At 37.5% G+C, this 23394-nt stretch overlaps 1 pseudogene; it reads right to left on the bottom strand.

The window, feature by feature from the left end:
- Positions 1-21037: 21037 nt before the first annotated feature.
- On the bottom strand, positions 21038-22882 carry LOC150018851 (uncharacterized protein C12orf56 homolog; annotated as a pseudogene).
- Between the last annotated feature and the right edge of the window lie 512 nt (positions 22883-23394).

The raw sequence follows: 23394 nt of genomic DNA, 5'->3' as shown, positions 1-23394 counted from the left end.
CCCCTTTCCCATCTGGAAGCCTTTAGAATGTTCTCTGTATCTATGAGTCTGTTTATGTCTCTCTTGTTCATTTATTTTTATTTTTTGTTAAGTTAACAAACTTTTATTTATTTATTTTTTATTTTTTCTTATTTATGCTATTACAGTTGTCCCAGTTTTCCCTCTTTGCCCCCTCTCCCCAGCCCCCCAACATTTCCTCAGGCAATCTCCATACCATTGTTCATGTCAATGGGTCATGCTCATAAGTTCTTTGGCTACTCTATTTTCTATACTGTACTTTACATCCCCATGGCTATTCTGTAATTACCTATTTGTACTTCTTAATCCCCTCATCTGTTCACTCATTTCCCCACACACAACCTCCCATCTGGAAACCATCAAAATGTACACTGTATCTATGATTCTACTTTTGTTCTAATTGTTTGTTTATTTTGCTTTTTAGAATCAATTTTTTATCGATATGTGTTTATTGCCCTTTTACTGTTCATATTTTTGACCTTCTAGTTCTTTCTTAAAGAAGAGCCTTTTAAATTTTATATAATACTGATTTGGTGGTGTTTAATTTCTTAAGCTTTTCCTTGTCTGGGAAGCTCTTTGTCCTTCCATTCTAAATGATAGCTTTACTTGATAGAGTATTCCTGGTTGTAGGTCCTTGCTTTTCAGCACTTTGAATATTTTTTTGCCAATTTCTTCTAGCTCTCAATGTTCCACAGGCCTCTTGTCCCAACTATATATACTTGGGAGGCTGAGGCAAGAGAATTGCTTGAGGCTAGGAGTTATGGGCTGTAGTGCGCTATGCCAATCACGTGTCTGCACCAAATTTGGCATCAATATGGTCGCCTCCTGGAAGGGTAGGTAAACCAAGCTCACACTGGAAATGGAAGAGGTCAAAACTCACATACTGATCAGTATTTTGATTTTTAGATTCCACATATAAGTGAAAACATATGACATTTGCCTTTCTCTCTCTGGCTTATTTCATTTAACATAATACCCTCTAGCTCTATCTATGCTGTCTCAAATGGAAAGATTTTCTTCTTTTTTTATGGCTGAATCATATTCCATTGTACATATTCACCACATCTTTTTTCTTCATTTGTCTATTGTTACACACTTAAGTTACTTCTATATTTTGGCTATTGTAAATAATGCTGCAATAACATATAGATGTATATCTTTACTTTTTATTTAGTGTTTTGGGTTTCTTTGGACAAATACCCAGAAGTGGAATTGCTGGGTTCTTCTTTGTCTTTTATTATAACTTTTGTTTTAATATGTTTTTTGATCTAGTATTAGTTGCTTCCTCAAGTTATTTTTAAGTTTAATTTCCATTTTCATGAAATCTCTTTTTCTTTCCCTTTACTTTCAGTTTGTGTCTTTCAATCTGAAGTGAATCTCTTGTAGAAAGAAAATGTAAAGGTCTTGTTTTGTTATCCATTCATGCATCTTGTTTCTTTTGATTGGAGCATTTAATCCATTTGCCTTAAGGTAATTTTTTAAGGTTTATTTTATTCTCATTCAAGGGTGAGGGGAAGGAGGACATAAATGTGAGAAAGAAACACTGATTGGCTGCCTCATGCGTGTACTCCAACTAGGGGTTGAGTCCACAACTTGGACATGTATCCCTAACCAGATATCAAATTAGTGACCTTTCAGTTACTAGATAACACTCCAACCAACAGAGCCACACCAGCCAGGGCTAATTGTTGATAAAAATATATTTATTGTCAATTTTTATTTATATATATTTTTTCTTCTTCAAGAAGACCCTTTAACATTTTATGTAATACTGATTTAGTGGTAATGAACTTTAGCTTTTTTCTTGCCTGGGGAGGTCTTTCTCTATTTTTTGCTTCTAAATGATAGCTTTGTTAGATAAAGTAATCTTGTCTATAGGTCTTTGCTTTTCTTTCTTTTTTTTTTCTTTCTTTTTTTTTATACATGTTCTTTGACTTGACACTTCCCCTTCTTACCCCCTTCTCTCCCTCCCACCTCCCCCCTTGTTACTGTTAGTCTACTTCTTGTTTACATAGCTCTGGTTCAATTTTGCTCATTTGTTTGTGTTGTTCATTAGTTTCTTGTAATAGGTGACAGCATAAGGTATTTTTCTTTCGTTGCCTGGCTTATTTTGCTAAGCATAATTCTCTCTAATTCCACCCATGTTGTTGCAAATGGTAGAAGTTCCTTCTTTCTTTCTGCTACATAGAACTCCATTGTGTAGATGTACCACAGTTTTTTGATCCACTCATCTACAGATGGGCAGTTAGGCTGTTTCCAGCACTTAGCTATTGTAAACAGGGCTGCTATGAACATAGGGGTGCATAGGTTCTTTTGAATTGGTGTTTCAGGATTTTTCGGATATAATCCTAGCAATGGAATTGCTGGTTCAAAAGGCAGTTCCATTTTCAGTTTTTTGAGGAAATTCCAAACTGTTTTCCATAGTGGCTGCACCAGTCTGCATTCCCACCAGCCCAGGGTTCCCGTTTCTCCACATCCTCTCCAGCACAAGTTGTTTGTTGATTTGTTGATGATGGCCATTCTGACTGGTGTGAGGTGGTATCTCATTGTGGTTTTTATTTGCATCTCTCTGATGGCTAGTGGTGTTGAGCATACTTTCATATGTCTATGGGCCCTCTGTATGTCTTCTTTGGAGAAGTGTTTGTTCAGGTCCTTTGCCCGTTTTTTAATTGGGTTGTCTGTCTTTTTGGTGTTGAGTCGTATGAGTTCTTTATATATTTTGGAGATCAATCCCTTGTCTGAGATGTCATTGGTGAATATATTTTCCCATATGGTTGGTTTTTTTTTTTTTTTTTCAAAATCTTTTAATTAGGTTTTACCTTATAGAAAATTATACATTAACACCACTGGTCCTTTGTAATTCATTCATTGATTCACTGATTTATTCATAGCAAGAAACACTTGCCAGGGTGGGAGAGGTTTCAGGGAGGGAAACAAACTCCTCTAGGAAAGGGGGTGCATAGGTATCATGCTTTCCTGACTCCCAGCCCACCTATCAGGTGAGGAAGTACACTTTACCACCAATCCAGGCCAGGTAATTCCCCACCCCGGGCTAGAAGATCAGGGAATATGGTGGAAGAAAATGCTTTAACCATCATGTGGCCCAGTAAGTATCAAGAGATTGAGAAACAGGACAAGCCCAGTAGGGGACTGTAGCTGGGAATTGAACCTGACCTCAGGACTCCTCCAGCACTCCTTGTACTGGGGCCACAAAACTGAGGGCTCTCGCACGTCTGCTGCAATTGTCAATAATTCAACACCCCAGGTCAGGTCTTTGCTTTTCATCACTTTGAATATTTATTGCCAATCCTTTATGTTCTGCAAAGTTTCTGTTGAGAAATAAGCAGATAGTTATGGAAACTCCTTTGTAGGTAACCTTCTGTTTTTCTTGCAGGACTCATTTTAGTTTAGCTTTTGTGCTCGCTGAGTCTGCACCTTGAGTGTATTGCTCATGGGGGTAGATAGTTTGTAATTTGATGTGGTCAGAAACTGTCCACTGGGTGCCCTGTCTGGAGCCACCTGGAATAATCTACAAAGCAATCTGCAAATGATCACTACATGTGTTGTGCTTGAAGAAGTCCAGAAGAGACCAAGCTGAAAACCAAAGCTGGCTGCTGCTAGTGCTGGGTCTGGGGCCACTTAGCAAGAGGTATGGAGCACACAAGGCCAGATGCTTCTGGTTTGAAAGACTGAGGAAATTGTAAAGCATGAGCCAAGATAAGCCATTTTTATGGAAAAGCCACTAAAAATAGCCTGGATGACCCTAAAGTTGGATGGAATGGAGTCTCAGAAAATTACCAGGGCCAAGTGAATAGTGTTAGCCAGATTGATGGAGACTCATATGTAGACAGACTGCCAGCTCTCTGGGAAGAAGGATCAGAAAATGAACAATGCTCTCTGCCAACACTTCTGTCTGCGAGAAAGCTTCCCCTCAAGCCCCTTTTCCTGAAGCCAGACAATTCAGTTCCTCCCTAAATGTCTCTGGCTCCTTTCGATCTGCTACCCTAGTGCTGGAGCTCTGAGTAAGTGAGTTCAAGTAAGTCAGTGTGTTGGCCCTTTAAAGGAAAGCCTGGCACTCCAGGAGCCCTCTGTCTCACTCAGCCACACTCCCTGATAGTCAGAAGTTATGCGGACTTCTCATCCCAGCAATGGAACCATGGACTGGGAATTCAAGTTTAGGGCTTAGACCGCTGGCTCCTCAGGGGGGACCTCTACAACTGAAATATTTCCCCCAACTTTTAACAGCCACATGTGGATTTGGGGCCAGTCTTTTATGTGTCTCTTCTATCAGTTTCATGTGGCTTCTTCTTTATATCCTTAGTTATAAGACTTCTGTTCAGCTAGATTTCATTCAGTTCCAAATGATGGTTGTATAGTAATTTACTTTAGTTGTAATTTTGATGTGGTTGTGGGAGTATCTGAGTACCTACTCCACCATCTTGACCAAAAGCCCAGGTGGAAATTTTTTTCTCTGACAGGAGCTATATCTGAGGAAGTCGACAATTAATTCCTTATCACTCACAGCACCTAAATTTTAGGAGCACAGATTACAGCCCAATCAGTCAGCCACTGACCTATTTCAGCACAGAAAAGCCTGACTCCCCAGTACAAAATATACAAGAGTGTGCTACAGCCCTCCAAGATCTAACTTTATGGTCTTCAGAGCACATCATGTAATTTTTTTGTTGAGGACCTAAGATTCTGTACAAGGACATGGTTCCACAGGAGCTACCTTAACAGATACTAAGTGCCACTGCCACTTTAGTAAAATCTTTCTATGGTCACGAAACTAGCTTGTCCCTGAACTTTGAAAGTATTTTTAGGTTGTGATGATGTAAAGCATAAATGAGTTTTATTTTTCCATTAAGTCAATGCCAGAGAGAGCTCTTTGTGTCAGTCAGTAGAACAAAAAATAAATTTTCAAAGTCAAAATATTGAGTCCTCACTGGTATACAACCTCTCTATGTTAAACATCCTTTTTTTATGACTACCACAAAGTTTCTTAATCTTATCACTTCTTTAATATGCAATAACCAAAAACACATTGTTATGACAATCCCTATGTTCCTTTTTATTTCTTCATCTTGAGTTCTTATTCTTAGTGATCATCAGACCACGTTTCACTCCCTCCTTACAGTCACTATTATGGTAACCTATGCCTTAACCAGTCAGTTTCTCCTTAATATTTTTGATCAGTCCAGTCCACATTTCTGTCATGGAGTGCCACTGACAGTTTTGAAGTACTATTTCTGATACTATTGGAAAGAAGCAAGGGGAGGACTTGGGAGGCAATGTTTATAAATCTGTGGTAGTGCATAGTAATGTCCTAGGCCTTCACCTCGACTCACTTCACTACTCACTCACTAACTCACTAGAGAAACTTCCAGTCAAATAATTTTAGTTGTGATAAGTACTCTATATGTGTGTACCATATTTTAAATATTTTATACCATTACTCTTTCTATGTTTAGATACACAAATACTTAACATTGTGTTACAGTTATCTACAGTATTCAGTACACTAACACTTTATACAGATTTATAGCCCATGAGGGGATCAAGAGTCTAAACCATGTAGCCTAGGTATGCAGTAGGCTATACATCTAGGTTTGTGTGAGTACACCCTATGATGTCTAAATAATGACAAAAGTATCTAAAAACACATTTCTCAGAATGATTCCCATTGTTAAATGATGCATAAAAATACTTGCTCTATGTAATGTGTGACTCCCCAGTCTGGCACTGCTCTAAGTAATATGTAGTGTAAAAGCAGGGAATAGGACTATGTACTTATTTCTATGGAAATGAAGATAATTTAAGCAGATAAAAGTGTAAACATGGAAAAGAATTGTAGTGACAATAAATGAGGGCATAGATAAAAGTGCTGTGAAATATCAGAAGACAATGAGTTAAATATGACCTGAAACAATCAGGGAAGGCTACACAGGTTGGCACAATATAATCTGTAGTTGCAGGAGGGATGGTTTTTGCATTGGTAATGGAGGAGAGAGAAGAAAACTAACTTACTGAGACATTTCTGTGTTCTTGTTTCTGAGATAGGACTTTTAATTGACTCAACAATACTGAAAATTATTAGTTCAATTTTAAAGATTAAAAATAGAAACTTAGAATAGATGTCTCTTTCTCAATAATAAAGTCCTTAAATACAAAGTATAATTGGATTGCTTTATTCTAAAACTAATGTTTTTCTTTGTTTCTTTCAAGACGAAAACAATCCAGAAAGTCAAATAATATAAACAAAATGCTAAGGCCAGATTCATAATCAAAATTCTTATATCAAGGCTGCTTGTTTAGAATCAGTGAGATGTGAGTTTTGAGAGATAGATCAGGTCAGATTATGATGATTTACAACAGTCAGCCTCAGTGAAGAATTAAAACTATTGAGACAGGGAGTAGGTAGCCAATGTAGCTTCTTAAAAAAAAAAAAAAAAAAAAAAAACAGCCATGTGAATATGCCTCTAAAGTAGCTATTTTGTATTGAATGTTTAATGAGAACTAGACCCTGGGGTAAATATTTGATCTACATTGATTCTTCAAGTAAAAACTTTTGAAAATACTGATATTCTTGTTTACACCAGATTATTGAATCAGAATATCCAAGGGTGAGGCTCTGGATTATCCTAGGTATTTTTATGGATATCTTCTATTGAATATTACAGCTGAACTTCCCAATCTATTATCAGAGATAACTAGGAGCTCTCTGAGGCCCCTGTACACCACAATATTGTGAATTTATTAGGACATGCACTTTGAGGCATTGCTGGTCCATATGAACCAGGGCCTGGACTCTGAGTGTCCAGGGTATTAAGACCAAGAGATGTGATGGGAACACCTGGGGTTAGTGTTGGCTGGGAGAAGAAGCTTAAGAGGTATTACTAGAGAGGAACATCTGAGAGGTTGCCTGGACAGCAGGCAGCTAGAAAGGATGTGGTTTCCATACATCAAATTGTTATACCAACATTATAAAAATGCTGACTTCTGGGACCTCTGCAAGGTGGAAAAACTGATCTTAGAACCACATTGGCAGCCCTGGCTGGCATGGCTCAGTGGATTTTATACCAGCCTGTAAACTCAAGGTCACCATTTCCATTCCCAGTCAGGTCACAAGCCTGGGTTGCAGGCCAGCCAGATCTCCAGCCAGGTCCCCAGCTGGGAGCACCCGAGAGGCAACCATACATTGATGTTTCTCTCCTCTTTCTCCCTCCCTTCCCCTATCTCTAAAAATAATAAATAAATAAAATATATTTTTAAAAGAATCACATTGATGCCAAATCCTTGAAGAAAGATGGATGAGATCTTGAATCTGTAGTGTCATGTGCCAGGAGAAGCAGGAGGAATTTTTCTCCAATTTCAACTCAAGGTCTCCTACTCAAGATAGGAACTATACCATAGGTGAAGTTTATAAACACACTAAAAGCAAGCTAATATGAAAATAGAAGAAAAGGAAACTACAAATTGATGTCCCTAAGGATAACCAACTATTGGACTAATAAAATACAAAGTATAGAATGGCTGTGGATGAGGGGTTCAAATAAAGGAAGCAAAACACAATTATTTTATGGTAATGAATCACCAGAGCAATTAATTGATAGAAGTATATCAGTTGCAATTAATAGTAATTAGATTTAAAGGGAGACATGAAGTTTGTGATAACATAAGTGATCTGAAAAATACTTTCAAGCACTTTGACTAGAATGAAATAAACATAGATAAGGAGCTGGGAAATTTGAGAGAAGTGTTTAGAGATATAAAAAATGTAATGAGAAGTTATAATAATCTGATTGTATAGAAAAAGACATGTAGGTTATAATTATAATAATACAAAAATTAACCCTGTGCTTCACATACAACTGTAGTCTTATATTTGTTTATTGTTTATGTTATTACAGTTGTTCCAATTTCCCCCCCTTTGTCCCCCACACCCCAACCCACTCCCCATTCCCACAATCCCCACATAATTGTTCATGTTTATGGGTTATGCATATATGTTCTTTGTCTAATCTCTTCACATTCTTTCAACCAGTCTACACCTCCCCACTCCCTTTTTATAGCTGTCAGTCTGTTATATGTTTCTGTGTCTTTAATTCTATTTTGCTGGTTAGTTTATTTTGTTCATTTGATTCCATTTATAAGTGAGATCATATGACATTTGTGTTTCATTGACTGGCTTATTTCACTTAGCATAAGTCTCCAGTTCCATCCATGATGTCACAAAAGGTAAAATTTCCTTCTTTTGTTACTGTTGCATAGTATTTCATTGTGTAAATGTACCATAGTTCGTTTGTTTTTTTTTTAATCCACTCACCTACTTATGGGAACTTAGGCTCTTTCCAAATACCGGCTATTGTAAGTAACACTGTTATGAACATAGTGGTAATATATATTCTTTGAATTGGTGTTCATGATTCTTTGGAAATATTTCCAGAAGTAAAACAGCTGGGTCAAAAAGCAGTTCCATTATTAATTTTTCGAAGAAACACCATACTGTTTCCCAGGTGGCTGCACCAGTCTGTATTCCCACCGAGTGCACTAGGATTACCTTTTCTCCACATCCTCACCAACACTTACTGTTTGTTGATTTATTAATGATAGTCATTTTGGCAGGTGTGAGGTGATATCTCACTGTGATTTTAATTTGCATCTCTCTGATGGCTAGTGATGTTGAGCATCTTATATGTCTGTGGACCCTTCATATGTCCTCCTTGGATAAGTGTCTATTCGGGTGCTTTGCTCATTTTTTAATTATATAGAATAGTTTGTCTTCCTGGTGCTGAGTCATATGAGATTTTTATAAATTTTGGAAATCAAACCCTTGTCTGATGTATCAATGGCAAATATGTTCTCTCATATAGGTGATTCCCTTTTCATTTTGCTGATAATCTCTTTGGCTCCTGCAGAAGCTTTTAAATTTGTTTTAGTCACATTTGTTTATTTTTTTCTTTTGCTTCCCTTGTACTAGGTGATATATCAGCAAAAATACTGCTACACGAGATAGCTGAAATTTTACTGCCTATGTTTTCCTCTAGGATTTATATGGTATTCTAACTTATATTAAGTTTTTTATCCATTTTGAGTTTATTCTAGTGTGTGTTGTAAGTTGGTCATCTAGTTATTTTTGTTTGTTTGTTTGTTTTGCAAGTACTAGTCCAGTTCTCCCAACCCATTTACTGAAAAGATTATCTTTACTTTATTTTATGTTCCTGCCTACTTTGTCAAATATTAATTGACCATAGAGATATGGGCTTATTTCTGGGCTCTCTATTCTGTTTCATTGATCTGTGTGTATGTTATTATGCTAATGGAAGACTGTTCTGCTCACAGTGGTCTTGTAGTATACTTTGATATCAGGTATTGTGACCCCTCCAACTTTGTTCTTCCTTTTCCAGATTGCAGAGGCTATCTGGGGTCTTTGTGGTTCTACATAAATTTTTGTAATATTTGTTCTAGATCTGTGAAATAAGTTATTAGTAATTTAATAGGAATTGCATTAAATTTATAGATCACTTTGGATAGTATGAAAATTTTAATGATGTTAATTCTTCCTATCTGTGAACACGGTATATACTTCCACTTATTTGTATTTTCCTCAATTTCTTTCTCCAGTGTCCTATAGATTTCAAAATACAGACCTTTTACTTCCTTGGTTAAGTTCATTCCTAGATACCCATTTTTGGGTTGTAATAGCAAATGGAATTGTTTTCTTAGTTTCTCATCCTGATAATTCATTATTGCTGTATAGAAATGTCATCAATTTCTGAGTATTAATTTTGTGTCTTGCTACTTTGACTAATTCATTTATTAGATCCAGTGTTTCTTTGTTTGTTTGTTTTTGTTTGTGTGTGTGGAGCCTATATGGTTTTCTATATACAATATCATGTTATCTGTGAATAATGACAGTTTTACTTCCTTCTTTCCTATTTTGTTGCCTTTTATTTCTTATTCATGAATGATATCTGTGGCAACAATGTTCAATACTATGTTGAATAAGAGTGATAAAAGCAGACTACCCTGTGATGTTTCTGATCTTAGAGAAAATGCTTTTAGTTTTTGTCCATTGTCTATAATGTTGGCTGTAAGTTTTTCATATATGTCCTTTATTACGTTGAGGTATGATCCCTCTATTCCCACTTTGCTGAGAGTTTTTATTATAAGTGGGTGCTGGATTTTATCAATTTTCTTCTGCATCCATTGATATGATCACTTGTAGGTAACTGACTATTTCTCTGATGCTGCCTTTAAGATTTTCTCTTTGTCTTTAAACTTTGCCATTTTAATTATGATGTATCTTGGTGTGGGTCTCTTTGGGTTCATCTTATCTGGGACTCACTGTGTTTCCTGAACATGTGTAATTATTTTCTTCACTAGGTGAAGAAATTTTTCTGTCATTATTTGTTCAAACAGGTTTTCTATCCCTTGTTCACTTTATTCTCCTTCTAATATCTCTATGATGTGGATATTGTTACATTTCATGTTGTCTCAAAGTTTCCCTACAGGATACTCATTCAAGTCTTTTTCTCTTTCTATTTCTCTGATTGTTTTTTCTTACCTTGTCTTCCAAATCACTGATTTGACCCTCTGCTTAATCTAGCCTGCTTTTATTTCTTTCCAGTGTATTCTTCATTCCAGATTTGCATTCTTCATTTCCAACTGATTCTTATTCATGGTTTCTATGTCATTTTTCCTGCTAATGTATTTCCCACTAAGTTACTTGTAACCTTATAACCATTATTTTGGACTCTATGTATCATAAATTGCTTGCTTCAGTTTTATTTAGGTTTTTTTCCTGAGAATTCCTCCTTTTATTTAATTTTGGGGTTGTTTCTTTGTATCCAAATTTTAGCTGCTCCTTTTTGTTTGTTTCTATGTATTAGGTAGATCTGGCTTGACTCACTGTCTTCATAGGGTGACCTTATATGTAAGGAGCCCTGTAGAACTCAGTAGTGCAGTCTCCTTGATCTCCTGACCTGGATGCTTTAGGAATGACCCTTTGTGTGGGTTATGTGAGATTTTCTGTTGTATTTGGGTCTTCAATGTTGTTGACCCATTTGTTGGGGTGTTCTCTCCTCCAGCCATCTGTGAGAGGCTCAATCACCACCACATCTTGTATGCTGTTGTACAGGTACTGACAGAACAAAACAAAACAACACAGAGAACAAAGCTCACACAAGCAAAAAAATAAATAAAAAAAAAATAAAAAGAACCAATAGCAACATCAAAATCAATGACAAAATAACAAAGAATAATAAAAGTGAAAAGAGAAATAGAATATTTTAAGGGAAAAAAAAATATGAGAAGACCAAAGGAAATAAAAGAGCATAGAGGATGGTGAAATAATAAGAATAAGGGATAAAAACCAGGAATCATCACAAAAAAATAAACTAAAAGGAAAATGGAATTTTAAAATAAAATAAAAGACGGAATAGGCAAAATGGAGTAAGAAAAGAGATGAGGATAATACAAAAGTTGAAAGAAAGAAGAGAAATATTAAGAAAATTTTGAAGAAAAAGAAAAAATAAAAAGCTATGCCAAAGAAACATGAAAATAATGAAAAAGAAAGAAGTGGAATTCATCTCAGCAGTGTTTAGTGCTGGGTTCTCCCTCTGGATATAATCTGATATTGTCTGAAGTTGGTGTAAGCAACGACAGATGTTTTCTACATCTATCTTTAGGTAGCCTGTTTGAAACCACAAGCAATGCACAATTTGTAGTTGTCTCTTTTGGGCTTGGTTGCATACAGGATGGGGCTCACTGTTCTGCAAGTCTGATTTTTTATCAGCACAAGGCCTAGGAGTGGGTCAGCTAACAACAGAAGACACTACAGGATCTGCCTCCATTTGCCCTTGTCTTTGGTCCTGCCCTAAGTCTCAGTCCAGCCATTCACCTTTCTGCTTCTGAGGCGGCTTCTGGTGGAATCAGGAGTGAGTGGCCCCTTGGATCTCCTGTGGGAGGTGTCATTCAGACTTCAGGGAAGATGGTGGTTGTGTTTCCCTCCCCACGCCACACGTCTGAGTCTGCCCTGGATTATTTCCCTGAATTTGGCAGGGCAAAGTCCCTTGTAGAAAAGTGGGTGGGGCCTCCAGAGCCCAGAGTTTGGATCTGCAGGAAACTTGGAGGTTTTATGCTCTCCTTTAAGATGGTAGTGCTAGTCTTGTTCTCGGGAAAGTGTACACAATGGCCATGCCCTAATTCCAGGATCTAACACCACTGAGTCTGCCTATGTTGCTTTCTCCTCAGCATGGAATAAGATGCAAGTCGAGGAAAGTAAGAAAGGAAAGGATGCACAGTGGGGTGATCAGGATTCTGGATCAGGGCGAGTGGTTTCTCACAGTGGGGTAATTGTTTTTCCTCTGGCAGGGGCTTGCTCTTCTCGAGGCAATTTCTGCTGCATTGTGGAGAAATGTCTTAGCATGGGCAACCCAGCAGCTGTTCCCCAATGCTTCTCCTCAAAGACTTCCACTCCAGACTCTCCCTGTGTAACTCTAGTCCATGCTGTCCTCCTCTCACCCAAACCCACGGTGAGCGGTTGAGAACACAAAACCTATGGATTGGCCCCTTAGGACAAAAGAAAGGAAAAAAGAAGAAAAAAAAAGTGGCTATGTCTCCAGCAGGCTTCCTCTCTCTCCAGCAGACAAAACCCCCATGGCCTTTCATTGTTGGATGTTACATGAGTGGGTGACCCTGGCATTGGCACTCTGCTTGTGAGCCTGGACTGGGGACCAGGCTTAACCTCCCTCAGGGAGAAGCTCCTACAGCCATGTTGCAACCTTTTCCCATCACCAGTGAAAAATGGTACTGGCTTCTTTCACATCCCTGCTTTTTCTACTGGTTTTGAGGTGGTTTCTGCCCATCCTTGGTTAAGTGTCTCCTCTTCATGTAGTCTTCAGTTGTTTCTTTCAGGTGGATGTTCCCCTCCTTATTTTTATATTCAGTTTGGTTCTGGAGTGTGCTGCAAGACAAATTCTCCTACGCTGCCACCATCTTGCCCCCTTCTGTAAACCTACTTTTGCTCATGCTTGTATATATGTTAAAGTCTTAGCCCTCATTAACTCAGAATGTGCTCTTATTTGGAAAAAGAGTTCTTGCAAATGTAATTAGTTCAGATGAAGTTATACTGAAGTAGAGTGAACCTCTTACCCACTGTGACTAATGTCCTTATAAAAAGAAGAGACTCAGGAAGAGAAGCGGACAGAGAGAATAACATATGAAAACAGACAAAGAGAGGGAAGATAGCAATATGATGATGAAAGCAGAGATTGGAGTTATGCAACTATAAACCAGGGAATGTCATGGATTGCCAGGAAGCACCAGAAGTTGGCAGAGAGAGCAGAGCCCTGCTCATATCTTGTTTCAGACTTCTAGACCCTAGAACTGTAAAAGAATACATTTCTGTTTTAGGCCTCCAGTTTGCAATATTTTGTTAGAGCAACTCTAGAAAAGGAATGCAGGCATTATTCAGTTTGCAGATCAGTCTCAGGAAGATGAAATATGAATTCTTTGTCAAAGTGACTGAGGAGCAATTTTAGCCTGGTGCATTTATAATGTAATAGAAGGACAGAGACCTTATGGGTTAGAACAGAAGTCAAAAATTGGTTATCCACAGGCTCCATCATGAGCAGAGGTGTGTTTTCTTTGACTCTCACAGCTATTGTATATTTTCTTTTGTTGTCATTTAACAGAATTTAAAATTTTGAGATTTCAAATAAAATTTGGATTACAGCCCTCTCTTGCCTGAATTTTCACATGACAATATTACCTGAAACTGAGTCCATAATGCCACATTCATGCATTTATATGTTCTCCCATCTTTCTTGACCACGTATAACCTGATTACATTATTGTATTTATGTTTCTTGACAAGCTTATAGGGTGTTTACATTTGTTGGCTCTGCTGGGAATATTAAAGGCAAGACTTTGGACTCAGACATTCTTAATACTCTCAATACTTTACACTGGTGTAATTATTGACATAATAGGTATCCAACTCAAGTATCAACTTTCTTACCTGTAAACTACCTGCCTTGGAGAAACAGTTGATTTTAATTTAATGCTTGAAAATCAATATCACCTGTTGAACAATGAACATCCAGTAATGTCAATTATTACCTTGATATGATTCTTTAAGTATTTATACTTCTAGTAGAATATCAGAAGTGTACTAAGAGAAAATTTTCATAAGGAAAAACAGTATACTTTTACAAACAGTTTTTAAAAGAGTAAAAAATCACATTCATTTGAAGGGTGGAGGGAGAGTGAAGGGACATGGAGATAATATTGATTTAAAAAGAAAAAGTATAAGACATATATAACACAGGAGAACAATTTTTATCCTAGGTCCTGTTGAGTTCCATTTTTCAGCTGTTTTAGACTTAAATAGGCATGCTGATTTCAAAACTGTAGTTAGTTTTCATTTATCATGTCAAGGTTTTTCTTTACAGCTTATCTTAATGTGACCACTCTAGGCTCAATTGAACCTGGATCGAGGGAAGCACTAGTGCTCTCCTCTTGGCTGGGAGCAAACCTCCCTCAAGTGTGGAGGGGTGGGGGATGACCTTGGAGATGAATGACAGGTTCATAGTTGTCTAAGCTATTCAGATACACATGAGACAGTGTGGTGAGAGGTTGTGTGCCACTCTGTATAGTGAATCATATTGCGAAGTGTAGTCCAAGTTCTTGTCTGTATACAAGGAGTTAGCAGAATTTATTTTTTAATTTACATACGTACTTATTTCTTTTCCTTCAGATCATGTCTGCCTCTGCTATTTCTCATCGTAAGTGCCTAAACAACCCTGATTCATTTTGTTATATCTGTGGCAGTTTCATCATTCCCAGTCAAAGGACAAACATCAGCACATTTGCCAGTCAAGCCTATTTTGCATATTTTAAAGTAAAACTTGGTGATCAAGATAAGTCTTGGGCCCCTCACAAGGTGTGCAAGCAGTGTGTCAAGAGTTTACAGATGTGGACAAAGGGAACATGTGATAAATTGCCATTTGGTATACTTATGGTTTGGCGAGAGCCCAGAGGTCATTCAAGTGACTGTTTCTTTTGTAGAGTGAAAACATCAGGATATAACAAGAAAAATAAATATAAAATAGAGTATCTTAGTCTACCATCAGCTATATGCCCAGTGCCTCATTTGGCTGAAATCCCAGTGCCAGTTTTCATTGAACTACCCTCTTTCAAAAAACAGGAATATGGTGAAGAACTAAGTGACAGCAATGATGAAGGTTTTGAAATTGAAGATGACTCAGTTCATAAGGGATTTGATCAGCATGAGTTGAATGATTTGGCATGAGATTTGGGACTATCCAAAAAGGCTTCAGAACTCCTAACATCAAGACTACATGAGAAAAACTTGCTTGAAAAAAGAGCGAAGGTATCCTACTTTTGATCAAGAGAAAGTGCATTTCTGCAGTACTTTCAAAGTGATGGTGGCTTTGTGTATTGCCATAACATACATGCTTTAATGGAGGAATTGGGAATTCCAATCTAGAATGCAACTGTTCTAGAATGACGACTGTTCATCGATAGCTCAAAGCAGAGCTTGAAGTGTGTCCTACTGCACAATGGCAATTTATTGGTGCAGTCCCAATTGGCCTTTCAGTTTGTTTTTGTGAAGAATATGAAAACATAAAGAGAGTCATTGATCTGTTGCAATATCACAAGCACAATTGGATCATCTGTGTTGACCTTAAAATGGTCTGTTTCCTTCTTGGTCAGCAACGTGAATATACCAAGTATCTCTGTTTTCTGTTTATGTGGGACAGCAGAGCTCATAGAAGCATTGGGTGGAGTTGAATTGGCCTCCAAGATCTGACCTCAAACTTGGTGATCCAAACATTCTACATGAGCCACTTGTTGACAAAAAGAACATTCTATTCCTACCTCTGCACATAAAACTGGGTCTCATGAAGCAATTTTTTAAAGCTTTGCCAACTGAAGGAGACTGTTTCAAGTATCTCCTTTTGTCATTTCTTAGCCTGTCGTTTGAAAAGATAAAATACCTTAATATGTATGTTTGGTAGCAGAACTTTATTACTTGTACACAACTTGACTTACAGGAACAATATATAGCCTTTACATGAATAAGATAATTCTAAATAAGCAATATATTCAGGTATTTTTTTAATTTTCCTTTGTATGTACATTTTGTATGATTTTGGGGACAGAGGGAGGGTATTCTCTACCTTAAAAACTTGATGTGATGGAGAAAATCTGGGTCATTTTTGGATTCAGTTGCCAAAAGTTAGTCAAAAACAAGTGTCAGATCTAACTCAACAAAAATTTTGTTCCCCTGTGTAATATGTTTAATAAGCAATATAATGTATGATGTTAATTTGCACTATGAATTTAAGAAACCATCATCACATCTCACAGCTTCTTAATCCACCTGATGTGAATACCGCTATGGTGGGGCATCCACCATATGTGGCCAGTGTCCCACATCAAGCTGCTATGCCTCAGGTTCTTTCTGTTTTCTTCCTGGGGATATTCACCAAAGTACTGAGAGCAAGCTTCAACCAAAGGAGGGCAGTAGTCAGTTGATAAATACCCTTTCTCCACAATTCCCCATCTTCTAAAAAGGTAGATTCTACATAATTTCAGAGGATCCCCAGGAAAACTGAGATCTGGTTGCTGAGAACAGTGATGAACTCATTAATTCCATTTTGGAGGGTGATTTTTCTCCCTTTTATCTCCCTTCTCCACTCCCTCACTACTGCTTCCTGGGAAACTCTTCCAAATAAGTTACCTTTATGAAAGTCCCCAACTCTATCTTTGCTTTCAGGAGCATCTAAATTGAGAAATTTGAAATCATCACTATCATTATCTTTATTGAGTACTTTCTGTATGGAAAGCACTATTAATTCCCTACACATATTATCTCATGTAATTCTTACTACACTAAGAGATTGGTAGTATTAACTCACCTCACAGATAGAAATCTGTAGCTAAGATTAATTACACTCATAATCACACATTTAATAACAAGGATGAGGCAAAGGTGGATCTGAATACATGTCCAAATTAGTCTAATTCCCAAAGTCCAACCTAAACAGAGTACTAGATTCATTTATTTTTAATAACTCATGCATCTCAGGACAACTTTTTTTCAACCTTAGCTTTTAAAGCCTGAAATGATGTGTCAATATGTCTTATCATACTTATTCTCCCAGTGCTCTACACAATATTTATTAACTAACTTTAGGGAAACCAAAGTGTTAAATAATCTCTAAAGTAATTGTCTTCTCTGACTAGTAAACTCTGAGCTTTTTGTTTTTTGAGTTTTATTTTGTCTTAGGGATCTTTATATATTTATCTGTGATTCTTCTACTTTTCCTTGAAGAGGTCATTCAGTGGCAGGTAAACTCTATGTGGCAGCAATATGCAGGCATATTTTGTGTGGATAAGTAGAATCAAAGATAGCGCAGGGTAGAATATAACAAATAATATGCAGTAATCACTGTAAAAACTAAGATGCTCATTTCAGCTATCTAAACTTATTTACTTATGTCTACATATTGCATGGTCTTCCACTCCTTTCATTTTTGGATTTAGTGAACTCTGGGAATTGGTGACCTCAATTCATAAACACTTTCTAGAAAACTGCTTCCTTGAGATTGAAGGACAGAAAAAAAATCACCAATGAGCTGTGGAAGTGGAATCATCTGGGTTCCCTTAAAAAGTAATCTCAGGTATTCTAGTGACTTCAGAGGAGATTGTTGTTGTTGTTGTTTTTCCTTACTAACAACTGAAAAAAAAATCAATAAAATGATGTAGTCATTTTCATATTTTCTTTATCTCTCACTGTATCATTTTATCTATATCATGTATCCTTACCATTTCTACCAACTCTCATCTCATCTCTTTCTCTCTCTTTCTGTCTGTCTTTCTCTCTTCCTCTCTCTCTCACACTCACACACACACACGTATACACTCAAAACCTGCTCCCCCACTTTCCCACAAATGGCCAAGACATTATTCTTCTTCTCCATAAAAGAATGCTAATTCAACACAGTAGGCTTTGAAAACAGAAATAACAAACTCATGCCCAGTAATAAAATACTGGATTAAACATTCATTTCCAAGTAGTTCAGTCATTCAACAGCAAGATAAATGCAGCAATAAGGTAAGATTACAAGAGGCAATGGACACATTCTTTAATTTTCTTCAGGCTGTAAATACCATTGGATTCAGTGATAAACACTGGATGACAAAAGAAAATTGCAAATTTTATGTCCCTTGCACTAAAGTAACAGCACCCACCCAACATGCACCTAGATGAATGACAAATTTCAGTTTGTCCTTAAAATTGAGAATGGCTCCATGTGCCCCATCTTTGGAAGTTCATGTTGCAGCAATATTGTAGCATTCACTAGATTCCTATTCCTGACAGTCTAAGTTCATCCTTACTCTCACAGCACTGGAATTAGCCGTAGCTCAGTATAAATGCCCCACCCAGCCCTGATGAATCTCTGAGTCTGCATTTTAACCATACCACCAGGTGGTTTATTTGTCCATTTAAATTTTAGAATACTACTATAAATGCTTGGTCTCACTAACATTCCCTGAAATAGTACAAAATATAAGCACAAGAAAAATTACCAACAACAATCGAAAGGTATGGGAAGGCAGCAGAAAATCTAACACTAAAGTCTTCTCTTGAAAAGATTTCAGAGACATGGAATTTGGATCCAACTAAAATACAACTTACCCATAAAAGTAAATTGAACAAACAGTGAATGAATCTTAAATTAGTAGATCCTCTCCCTTAATCTCTAAGTTCTATTTATCTACTTTCTGATGGACAACTGTATTTCCCATTAAATAATTCAAAAGACAAAGAGTTAATTTGTTTTATATTTTATTCCAGTACAGCAAGAAATAACATAAACTTGAAAGACTGGCAAATATGCTTCTAGTACAGAGGGTGGAACTGTATGTCATTTGGTGAAAAACAAAAAAGAGAGAGAGAGAGAAAGGAGAAGTTTAGCAATCCTGCCTTAAGCCATTTCCTGAAATAACAACACATGCACTATTAGTTTTCTATCACCAAATGTGTCTTTATTAATCCAAGAATGATAAGAAATTACAATCAGAGATTTGTAGTGTTGTGTAGTAACATTAACCCCCAATGACTAGGAATATTCAACAAATGTTGACATAAATGGTAATGGGTGTTCTACTTGACTGATAATTTCTGTGACTGAGTGATTGATGAAGGATACTAGAAGGCAAATGTAACTGATTTAGGGTTGGTAAGATTAAGATGATGATGTACAAAGACCCTGAACTCACCTCTTCTCATGGGCACATCAAATATACACAAATACATAGAGCATTCCTCTTGAAGAAGAACTAAGGACTGATTGAACAACTACTGCACAACAAACAAGAGAGGGACATCATAGAGAAAAGTAGAAGGAATGGAGACCTGGGAACCACAGAATACAACTTCCACATGGTAATTGGTAATAGGGAGGGATATCACTGAAGGACCTACATGCAGACTTGCCTGCCCTGGGGCACAGTAAAAAACACAACAACAGTGGCTTAAAGGCACCTAGACTCAACCAGAAAGAAATCCATTTACTAACTTCAAAGCATCTACCAAACATATGGAAGCTGCTGGAACTCTCCAGCATCTGAGGTGTCATCGAATGTGATTGTTTATATCACCACCCCACCTGAATAACTCAGGTATGAGTTCAGTCCAGGGGCTCTAGCCAGCCTACAAGACTGCTGCAGCACACCTGGGTCCTCTCACACCCTCCATCTCCATCAGTCCCCTTCAGGACAGACTATCATGTGGCTGTGGGACTGCTTGGCCCATGCCTGCTTCAGACACCTCTGTCTATACCTGCTTCATACAACCTTGCCAGGGTCGCTTGGTGCAGTTGTGCACCATGACACCTCAAATTGTGCCTGCTCCATATATAGCTGCTACCCTAGCCAGGGTGGTTTGAACCCATTCTAGTTAAGTCACCTCAGCCAGGACACAAAGATGTAGCATGCCCCAGATCTGCTAAAGTCATTGAAAAATATAATTCTTTATTTTTAGACAGGGGGGGGGCGAGGGAGAAAAAGAGGAAGAGAGAAACATCAATGTGAGTGAGAAAAAAAATCAGTGGGTTACCTTTCCCATGTGCCCCAACCAGGACAAATCCACAACCCAGGCATGTGCCCTTACCAGAAATCCAACTGGTGACTTTGCGCTTTGCAGGATAATGCCCAACCAGTAGAGCCACACCAGTCAGGGCCAGATCAAAGTCATTTTTTTAAAGTTTATGTTGGATCAAATTAGTTATTGCCATAAAGTATAGTGAAGACTTTCTTTTAATTGTTGGGAGAGCGTAACAGCTTATAGACAATTTCTCTTTCACAGAGACTATGATACTGTTCGCATTAGACCACAGATGCCAGAAACAGAGTGGCAAAATGCATTTAACTTGGTTGAGGAAAGTTCAAGCTACTTTGCCATGATAAATGAGGAACTGCCCTTCCTTATGCTTGTATTCTTCCACTCATTCTTCCATGAATACTTATGTTACTAGAATTTTCACAGGTGGAAAAGGAAGGTATCATCCTATTACTCAAAATTTCTCTAATGATCACTTTGTAATTTATACACTCCACAATTTATTTTTGGATATTTCAGTGGCTTCCTGTTGCTCACCATTAGTTGATCAACAAAACTCATCAGGTTACATTTTATTTATTTGCTGTCCATGGGCTTCTCTCTTCCCTTTATAATTTTAATTTCTTTAGAAACTTTCTGTTTAGAGAAACTCTAGTTTTTAGCTCCATCTATGTATGTCAATGAAGTTAAAGTTTCCTTTTTTGGTGACAGATGTAAAATTTTAAAGATGTATCTTAAGGACGGATTAATGGAACACAAGTAAAATAGCTGTTTATAGGCACAGGGATAATCAGGTATTAAACCAAAAATGTTTCTCATGAATATTAAGTGGACTCTCAATAAACATATTATACTTAATTATTAGCATTTTGTACATTGTTTCCATTCAACCAATTTCAGAACTTCATGAAAAATTTGAGTGGTAGGTTGGGTAATAAGATAATTCAATAGGATCCTTTTTTTCAAGGCTGGCATGTGAATAAAGTACCTGCCTTCTTCTGTAGTCATTCCTAATATACTCAAGCTAAAATTTCCCTTTCCTGCAGGCTGCTCTTGAGAATGAAAAACTGTTAGCACGAGAGAACTGCTTGACTGAGACTTAGCAACTGAAATGAAGTTGAAAACCCCTTCACCACTTGTTTCACAATACTGGCCACCAAAGTAATTAAGGTGGGACGACTGTGTAGAAGAGACATCATCTAGCTAATAGCAAGCTTTGTTGGTCTCAATCAAAGATTTCCCTGCTGAAAGGCAATAAATGTCTCATATAGAAGTGCTATATCTGTATCTATATATTCCAGGACAAACTTCTGTAACTCAGCATCAAAAAAAAAAAAAAAAAAAAAAAAAAAGACATCTCAACTCAAGTTGAATCAGCTACAAACTAGATATCAAATACAGGATAAGATTTGGGAATCTGAGGCTTGCTAATTAAAATTATCAAGAGATTAATGGTAGTCAATACTTAGCAGCCAACGTGTTTAGGCAATGACTCATTTTCTGTTTCTCTGAACATCAGTCCCAGACGGTATAATTTCAATGCAAGCCATCAGCTCATCAGCTTTTCGGTTTTTATTTTGAAGTGCATTCTTATCCCTAGACTCTGGTAAGTACTCATGAAGGTTGTTCACCAAGATATAAAAAAAAGGTCACTGAGAAAAGCTTTCAGAATGAAGTTTTTCTGGGCTACTACTTTAAGTTCTGTAATTAAACAAACTATCTTCCTCAAAGTATTGTCTTTAAGAAAAAAGTTCAAACCTATATTAACTAAAGTGCTTAATTTTCCCTTCAGATCTCTATGGCTTTTGACCTCCAATAGTAGGACTGAGCTCACTAACAATTAGGAGATCTTGTAAAAGAGTAGCTTCATAACTATTACATTAACCTTTTAATACAGAAACTTTGATAAAGTCGTGATGAAGTTCTGCCTCCTTTAGACTGCTCTGTAAAGGCCAGGGAGAAATTTCCAAAGCAACACTCATTTCCATTCCCATTGCATTCCAAAGGGGTTTCACTTAGAGTCTTTGTGAACTGGAAGTTCCTCTGGGTTCTTTTGTGTTTGCTGTGCAAGATGGCATACTGACAGCTTTGCCAGTGGTTGATATGGACTGAGAGCTTGTCCCGGAAGGGGTGGTGAGGGTGGAAAGAAACTTTGGCCATGAAGAAAGAGCTTCTTGTGGTTTGAAGGAGGACAGAGAATTGAGTCCTTGGACAGTGCTGCTCTCTTGGTGATACGTGACAGGATTCACTCAGACTTCTAGGCTCGTTGCCTCTCCCAAAGATAGGTCATTATGCTCTTCCTTGACTTTTTTTTTTTGTTATTAGCATTAGAATGATGAAATAGAAATCAGAATTTCCTGATACCTTTTGATTTTTCACACTTTTTTTTTCAAAATAGTTAAAGGATACAATAGTATTGGTTGGTTTCTCCATCTTGTGGACTCAAAAATTCTGGGTAATTATCCATTAGTTTAGTAGCCACTGTGCCCCTCAGTGCCACTGTTTACCAAATGGACTTGGGCATGTTCTGGGTCAGGTAGATGAGCCTGTTGCTGAGGTCACATATTTTCAGGCACATTTCTCCTAATCAGATACCACAGTGCATGGCTCATAGGCATAGACAGTGTCATACACCTCAGGTGCCCGATGCCTCCGCAGGAATGCATGCAGGCAGTGGTTCATGTGCTCAGGGAAGCTGGTAACCATGGGGCAGCTGTAACCCACCAGGCTGGCCAAGCCAGCCAGTAGATGCCTCTGCAAAGCTGCGCTTCCCCATCCCTTCTGGTGGAATCCACGCAAGCTATCAAGTAACTTGCCCTGCCATTGACATCTACCCGGATGTCAGGACCCAGACCCCCAAGTTTGGAGCTCATCTCAAAGTCATTTAAAGATACCTGTACATTCAGTTGATCGAAGAGCTGGCTTCTCTGTAGTCAGCAATCTCTTATAAATCAGGATCTGATCTTTCCCACTGGTAATAGTATGTGTGTGTGTGGTTTTGTCACATGGGTATGAATGAATAAATAACTATTTGAAAATATTGCTCTTTTCACTACAGAAGTGTTCTTGCTTTATTTTTTTAGAAAACTGATATCAGGAGAACACAAGGGGAAAAAAAACAGCATTTAAATACAATCATTACCATATGACTAACGGTCGGAACATAACAACCCAACTTACTATGCATTGCATCTTCTACTCTAGTCACTCACATAAAG

The sequence above is a fragment of the Furipterus horrens genome, unplaced genomic scaffold, assembly GCF_987537825.1.
Source record: "Furipterus horrens unplaced genomic scaffold, mFurHor1.1.pri manual_scaffold_2, whole genome shotgun sequence".
NCBI classification, from domain to species: Eukaryota; Metazoa; Chordata; class Mammalia; order Chiroptera; family Furipteridae; genus Furipterus; species Furipterus horrens.
Note: the sequence above shows the minus strand (reverse complement) of the source record. Positions and strands in the feature narration are given on the sequence as shown.